Below are 8,380 nucleotides of genomic sequence, written 5' to 3' on the forward strand. Positions count from 1 at the left end.
GATCTGCTGCACAACATTCTTCCTTTAGTCAACAATAATGTACTCAATAAAAATATGTTAAAAGGGTAGAACCAACATTACATATTCTTATCACAACAAATTAAAATAAAAGACAATGGTAAAGAGAAAATCTTGAAAGGAGCTGGAGGAAAATAACACATCATGTACAAGGGGACTTCAATAAGATTAATAATTGACTTAACACCAGAAACAACAGAATAAAGAGGGCAATGAGATTACATATTCAAAGTGCTTAAAGAAAAAATTGTCAACCAAGAATCCAGCAAAACTATCTTTCCAAAGTGAAGGTGAAATAAAGGTATTTACATATTGTTTAAAGGTTGATATAATTTGTTGCCAATAAACCTGACTTAGGAGACATACTCAAGGAAATTCTTCAGGCTAGATTATGATATGCAATAATCTTGCTTGTTAAGTGTAAATTTTATTTCATACATAAAATGTTTTAGTGAATTTGAGTTATAGATATCTTCAAAATTATGTCTTCAAAATTTATGCTTATTCTTTTTAAATAGTATTGTGTTTTAATACTAAAGCATAATTCAAGAAAGTCAAACAGTGGGACAATTTCAAATGTCTACATTAAACCTTTTATAGATGTTTCACTTTTATTAAATTCACATTTCAGTTGCTGAACAACAATTTACATTAAACGTTACACTGGAATGTAACATAAGGATGAAAGTTCAAACTTTCAGGTAGATGACGGAGTGTTGAAAATATGCCTATCTACTTCAGGTGTCAAATACACTAGGTCTCTGTTGCTAATATGGAATCCACATTTTGAAATTTTTTTAATGTATATATGTGGTTTATTAAAAACCTATGAGCCATAAGATTCTACTCACAGGCTCTAGTTCACTGCCAGGATTCTTCTTCCGGGTTTCAGAGAACTGCATTACATCTCTTCCTATCACGAGAAGTGCAATCTGCACTGAATGTCACATCTTGCTTCCAAACCTTTATTATTAATCAGAGTAAGTTTTCAGGCTTTCAATGTGCACTGCTCAAAGTAAAGCATTTTAAGGATTAATTACTTTTCAATTCTTATCTGCAGAAAAATGTACATGTATTCAATATATACTATGGAAATTTGTCTGCCTGCTTTACCTGTTTACCAGGGCAAAATAATTTCTTTCTTTCTTTCCTCTAAGCACTCTGTTTTCCTCTCCTTCTGGCATCTTTTTTCTTTTTCATGGGCATTAGCAATGGATAAACCCTATTAAACACTCTTTAGTGGAAAATAACACTTCCTGATATGGTCGGATCTGAAAGTAAATTTTTCCGTTGATCTTAGCCAGAACATTTTCCATGTAATGTCAGTAAAAGCTCTGAGTAGCCACATTTATGGAATTCTATTGCTTTTACAGTTTATTCATTGCCATTTCACTTTATTCATATTCATGTCATTTATTTACTTTATTCATGAAAGGATACAGAATCAATATACTTTCCTACATTAACTAGTTAATAATAAAATTCAAAACTTGTTTTAACAGGTAAAGCATAGCCTTGAACTAGTTCATCAAAATGCTAATCAAAATAGGGAAAAAAAAATAGGACACATGGTTTATTCAGACACAAAAGGGGGAAAGCTAAAACTAACTTGGAAAGCAAGAAGGGGTGAAGAGCAAAATTATTTAAGTTATGGGGAATAAAGCTAGAAAGTCATTTTGCTCAGAGAACCAACAATCAGAACACATAATTAGTCAATGATTTCCTACAGTCTAAACCCAAAATAGAAAGACATGAGCTTGCCAGGACAGCTATTTTGACCAAAAGCCTGAGCAAATAGACCAAGAAGACATAGACATAAATGTCTTCCACCTCCAAAAACCAGAAAGAAATAAAGGCAAAAAGTATCAGATCTCCAAGGATCAATGTCTGCTGACCAGAAAAAAAGAAAATACATTAAAGAAAATTTGTAGATGTAACTTGCTAATACTTTAAGCAGGCACCAAGTGAAATGTGTAATAAGAGATTGAACTTGTGATTTACCACCACCTCCATTCAGCGGTGGAATCTGTTTAGCCTAGAGGCATGATAACCAACATTTTGTATTAGAATAGCTGAAAAAGGAAACAAATTACAAGGAGGAAAAAAAAAAAAAGAAAGAAACTATGAACCAAGGCACAATCTTCAATGAATAGGGCTTCTCACTTTTCCTTTTGGATATTAGCTACAATTCATGAACTAGCAGGCCAGGATCAGGATAGGAAACTTGACAGAAAAAGCCTTCTGTTTTAGCTTCTTCTAATGGTTGGTTAAGAGCAAAACAGGGAGAGAAGCATTAATATGTTATCATCCACAAGTTCCTTCTATTTTAGGTGTCAATATAGACCCTAAAGTTTGAGTCGTCTGCTTTATCATATCCCATAGAACATGCAGCTCAAAATAATTGAAAAGAGACCTATGGGAAAACTCCAATGATAGAAACAAACTAAGCACATTGGTTGTTTTCCTGAAACAGCTGTGCTAGACAGACACAATCAACACATCAAATGTGTAGTCCAGTGTTTAAGGAATATATTTTGCCTCTAAACTTGGAAATCCTGCGTTATGGGGAAAGATTTCATTTTATGATGCATTTTCTCTCCGATCACTTAATCTCATTTCAGATTACGTCCTCTGGACTCCGTGGTACTGATAAGCGCATGCTGGAAGGGAAAACAGGGTACCGCTTCCTGCAGTATGGGGCCATGAGGAATTCAGAATTGTAGAGAACATCGGAGAAGATGAAACCGGTGTGAAATAAAGGAGATAATTAGGCAATATATGGTGCCAAGTGCCAACTCCTTTCCTAACTCACTCCCTTCTTCCCCAAAGGCACCACAAAGATGGCAGAACTTGTCATATGTTGACAGAAACATTAAAATGTGTTTATACACCAGATACAAGAAATAGGCAGCCTAAGATTCATAATCTTCCAATTTTGTGTTTGACTAAAAGGACTCAAAGCAAAAGAGTAATTCTCCATTTCTAAAGAAATTACCTCAAGTCTACCTAATCAATTTAAATTAAGAATTGCAAATATATTCAGTATATTGAAATATCCTCAGATTTAAAATATATATAAGAGATTTTTTTTCTACACACATATACACACACATGATAATCCTTTAAATTGGAGTAACCATCACCTATGATAAAGTTTCCTCCAGAATTTGTATTTTCCTCTTCCACATTGGATATATCAATATTTCAAACACTTTATGATATTACCTATTATTCTACCAAGAAACATACATCCTAGATATCTTATGCCCTTTTATGTGTGTGGAAATATAACCTTTGTTAAAGTAATGATCATATTCTATTGATTTAGCTACTTAATGGCAGTTAGGATTAAAACACAAGTGTCTTGTCTCAAATTCTGGACTCTTGTTGTGATAATATAATATCTCATAATGAGTATTAATTCCAGTGTTAACTCGGGTATTAATTCATTTTTTCAAGAAATATTAAGCATATACTAAGCGCAAACTCTTCTAGGCTCCTGGGATAGAACACTGAGCAAAACAGACAAGACTTACGTCACAAATATTAATGTCATTCAGATTCAGCTTCATATTACCTTTGAATCTCAGTATTATTACAGATATAAATCTTAAATTCTTTCAGAGAACTTTGAAGGTTTCTTTTCATTACAATTGATTTTTTTTCCATTCCAAAGTGAAATGATAATTGACTTCAAAAATAACCGTAACTTTCATTACAACAAATTGATAACACAAACTATTTTCTATCAATAAACTTTGTGTAAATTGCACTCCAGGTCTTCATTTGAGCTGGTAATTAGAAGCTTGGAGATAAAGTCTTAATGTTCCTTCTTCCAGAGAGCAGGGAATGCAGCTCTTTCTTGTATCCCAAGGGCAACTTCTGCTTGAAGGAAAAGTTAGTTCCAGTTTCTTTGATTTCCTTTCATGCACAGGTATTGATCCACAGTTAAAATCCTTTATTTCTTTTCTTGTCACTCTGTGTCCCTGTGGAACACTGTTCTCTCTCCAACTGCATTATCATTAGACAGAACTAGCAGATTTACCTGCAGAGGAAGTAAGACTTACCATCTTTATGGCACATATTATCCCCCTTAATATATGCAGAAACACATATTAAGCACAGTTACTTAATATACTGTTGTGCATGAAATCACAGTGGGGAAAATCCATGCTCGGCTCCTATAGATAAGGCCTGTATCATAAGCCATGCGGTACTTACAAGCTTCGGTTAAACCCCACAGGAGTAAGAATGTACCTTTGCATTGTTTTCAGTGATCCTGTCTATTCAATGTCAAATTTGGAGCCATGCAAACAAAGAGCTCTTTCCATCACAGATAAAACCAAAAGGACTTTTTTTTCTTTCTAGCAACACACGTGCATCAGCTTTGTATGCCTAAGAGAAGTTTATCCTCTGAATTTATAGGCCACTTCCAGTTCTACCTGTATAGCCTTGGACTTTAAGGAATTGGCTGAGCCATTTTCTTGGGCTAAAAGCCTCTGGTGTTTCTAGGCTCATCGGGGTTGACATCAATGAGATGTTTCCCCAGGCAAGAGTATTAGGAGTCACTGATTATTATTTTTTTTAACTAAGGTTTATTAGATATGATACAGAGAACAAAACCCATGAAAGCCAGCTAAGCATGATTACAGATACTTAAAGTATTTTTGCCTCAAAAAACTGGAAATAAATTATCTGAACATAGACAGTCTCCTATCCTTTTTTAAAAAAACGTTAATAACAGCTGCATGATAGTCCTTGTGTGAATATACAATGGTAATGTAAACAATCTCTTATGTTTGGGCAGTTAGGGAGCTTCCAGCTCTTGACTATCACAAATACTGTAATGAATAGCCAATGTACTGGAATCACTGGAGATACACCTTCACAGTAAATCCTTTTTAGTGGCATTATCAGTGCAAAGGGTATATGTATTTTTTTAGATGTTGCCAGAAAGGCATTATAAGTATTATGATGACTAGCAATGATCTGGAAGAAAATGTCTGTAGGCCTGGTGTGGTGGCTCATGCCTATCATTCCAGCACTTTGCGAGGCTCAGGCTAGTGGATCCTGAGGTCAGGAGATTGAGACCATCCTGGCCAACACGGTGAAACCCCGTCTCCACCATGTGGTATGTGATCACGCCATGTACTTTCCAGATGCCAGCAGCTCCTGAGGTATGAAGGGTGGCCTTTCTCTTCCCACAGGTACCAGTGCACAGAGTCGTCGGATGTGGTGAGGACATAGAGAGGATCCACCCAGAAGTTGTTGATGGCTGCCTGGTGGTCCTGAAATCATTGCAGCAGGAAGCCAGTGATGCTGAAGAGGAGCAAGTATGCCCCCACAGGTAAAGACAATCAAATCTAAATCACTGGCTCTACCAAGATAGGGCACTCCAGATAAGGAAACTTGAGATCTCATATGCTTGGATGACTGTTTGGCCTCCAGTATTCCTGGTTGTGAGATCAAAGGTGATAAATTCTGTCTTTCTTCCATGGCAATTATGGGACATCAGTGTTATCCTGTTTTTCTTCTTTGGGTTCCAGCAGGTGGTGGTGCAGAATTTATGTGGGAGAAAGGTAGACAGAGGAGCACTGCCTTCTGATAGTCTCAGTAAGTCCTCCGAGAGGAATACCTGTGGAAAGGTACGACTGTATGTCCCACATGCAAATACGCATTTCTTGTCAGGAGAGCATTGTAGAAGTACATGTTTCTAGATGTACTTCTATATGTAGAAGTACATACAATAGCATATTGAAATGTGGTAACTTTAGAAAGCTTCCTTACCCCAGGCAGTGTATATATGTAGATGTCGCCTGCAGCATTGCCAACCATCAGGAATGGGCCATCCTTTGTGAGACAGGCTTCCATGCAATAACAGTCTCTGGCATGGGGACAGCGGCCAGAGGATCCCTGTCCTGACAGTTTCACACTTTGATCGTTTTGCTTCTATCCGCAGTGATGACGAGATGCATCTGAGGGAGGGTTACCAAATTTGAGAACTGAAACTTCTGGACTGGGCTTGACCAGATCATGGTGACCTCTTGCACATCCCAGACACAAAGCTCTTTCTTTGGAGAAACACTACAAATGATTGATTTCTCCTGTTCATCCATTGTAAGGCTATTTCCTGTGAGATAAGCCAAACCTGCTTCAAATGCACTGTTCATAGTTATTTTGTAGATAAAGCTATCTGGCTGTACCAATGACAACCAAAGTTCCTTCCTTCTTTGGTGCAGGAAAAATTGCTTCCATGTGTGTGTGCCCAGGTGTTGATCAGTGATGTTGCTACAGTCCCATCTCTGCAGAGAGTATGCCCCCAGGTAATTGCTGTCTGCAACCCTATTCTAATCCTTGTTCACCTGGGAAACCTGCAGCAAGCTGAATACGTCCAGGAAAGAGAAGATTCACTTCAAAACTAAGTCAGGCAATCGAATCTCCATTTCCCATGCCTGAACCCACATCCACTCTCCTTTCAGTGACTGATTATTTTAACCCTAAAAACTTTTAAAAGCCTGTCCAGGAGGTGGTGGTGGAAATGACAGGTATTAGAGTTGACTTTGCCTTTGAGGCCATCAGATTCACAGATACCATGGTCTGCAGACTTGGGGGACAGTGAACAAAACTGCCTGTTAATATGTGGGTATGCATTAAATAAACTTCATGAATACATTAAATTACTATAATTTTAAAACTAGCATGATTGAACACATCTTATGCACCTTGCACTGTGTTCAGCTATTTACACCTACTATCCCATTTATTCCTATTTCATCCTCAGAAATTAAGTACTAACATTATCCTCTGTTTTTTCTTTATTTATTTTTATTTCCTTAGATTTTTGCAGGGTAGGTGGAATTTGCTTACATGAATAAGTTCTTTAGCGGTGATTTGTGAGATCCTGATGCACTCATCACTCGAACAGTATACACCACACCCAGTTTGTAGTCTCTTATCCCTCAGCCCATTCCCACCCTTTCCCCCTGAGTCCCCAAGGGCCATTCTGTCATTCTTATACCTTTACATCCTCATAATTTAGCTCCCACTTATGAGTAAGAACATACAATGTTTGGTTTTCCTTTCCTGAGTTACTTCACTTAGAATAACAGTCTCCAATCCCAAGGAAGTTTCTGTGAATGCCATTAATTCATTCCTTTTTATGACTGTGTCATATTCCATCATACATGATGGAATACTATATATATATATATATATATATATATATATATATCTTTCTCACGTACACTCACATACATATGGACCACACTTTCTTTATCCACTCATTGATTGATGGGCATTTGGGCTGGTTCTACATTTTTGCAAGTGTGAATTGTGCTGCTATGAACATGAATGCTCAAGAATCTTTTTTGTATAATGACTTCTTTTCCTCTGGATATATCCCCAGTAGTGATATTGTTGAATCAAATAGTTGTTCTGCTTTTAGGAATCTTCACACTGTTTTTCATAGTGGTTGTACCAGTTTACATTTCCACCAGCAGCATAGAAGTGTTCCCTTTTCAGGGATATTGGTCTGTAATTTTCTTTTTTTATTATGGCCATTCTTGCAGGAGTAAGGTGGTATGGCATTGTGGTTTTGATTTGCATTTCTCTGATAATTAGTGATATTGAGCATTTTTTTCATGTTTGTTGGCCATTTATATATCTTCTTTTGAGAATTGTCTATTCATGTCCTTAGCCCACTTTTTGATAGGATTGTTTGTTTTCTTCTTACTAATTTGTTTGATTTTGTTGCAGATTCTCAATATTAGTCCTTCGTCAGATGTATAGATTGTGAATATTTTCTCCCACTCTGGGCGTTGTCTATTTACTCTGCTGACTGTTCCTTTTGCCATGCAAAAGCTCTTTAGTTTAATTAAGTTCCACCTATTTATCTTTGCTTTTATTGCATTTGCTTTGGGGTTTTTGATCATGAAATCTTTGCCTATGCCAATGTCTAGAAGGGTTTTTCCAGTGTTATCTTCTAAAATTTTTATAGTTTCAGGTTTTAGATTTAAGTCCTTGATCCATCTTGAGATGATTTTTGTAAAGGTGAGAGATGAAGATCCAGTTTCATTCTCCTACAGGTGGCTTTCCCCAGCACCATTTGTTGAATAGGGTATCCTTTCCTTACTTTATGTTTTTGTGTGCTTTGTTGAAGATTAGTTGACTTTAAGTATTTGGATTTATTTATGGGTTCTCTATTCTGTTCCATTGGTCTATGTGTCTATTTGTATACTAGTACCGTGCTGTTTTGATGAGTATGGCCTCATAATATAGTTTAAAATCAGGTAATGTGATGCCTCCAGGTTTGTTCTTTTTGCTTATGATTGCTTCCGCTATTCAGGCTCTTTTTTGGTTACAT

General features: G+C 36.6%; 1 pseudogene; it reads right to left on the minus strand.

Annotated features, from left to right (window-relative positions):
• Window positions 1-4,040: 4,040 nt before the first annotated feature.
• Window positions 4,041-6,476, minus strand: LOC116538994 (annotated as a pseudogene).
• Window positions 6,477-8,380: the final 1,904 nt, after the last annotated feature.

This window comes from Sapajus apella, unplaced genomic scaffold, assembly GCF_009761245.1.
Source record: "Sapajus apella isolate SASKATOON/1434 unplaced genomic scaffold, GSC_monkey_1.0 scaffold124, whole genome shotgun sequence".
Classification (NCBI taxonomy): domain Eukaryota; kingdom Metazoa; phylum Chordata; class Mammalia; order Primates; family Cebidae; genus Sapajus; species Sapajus apella.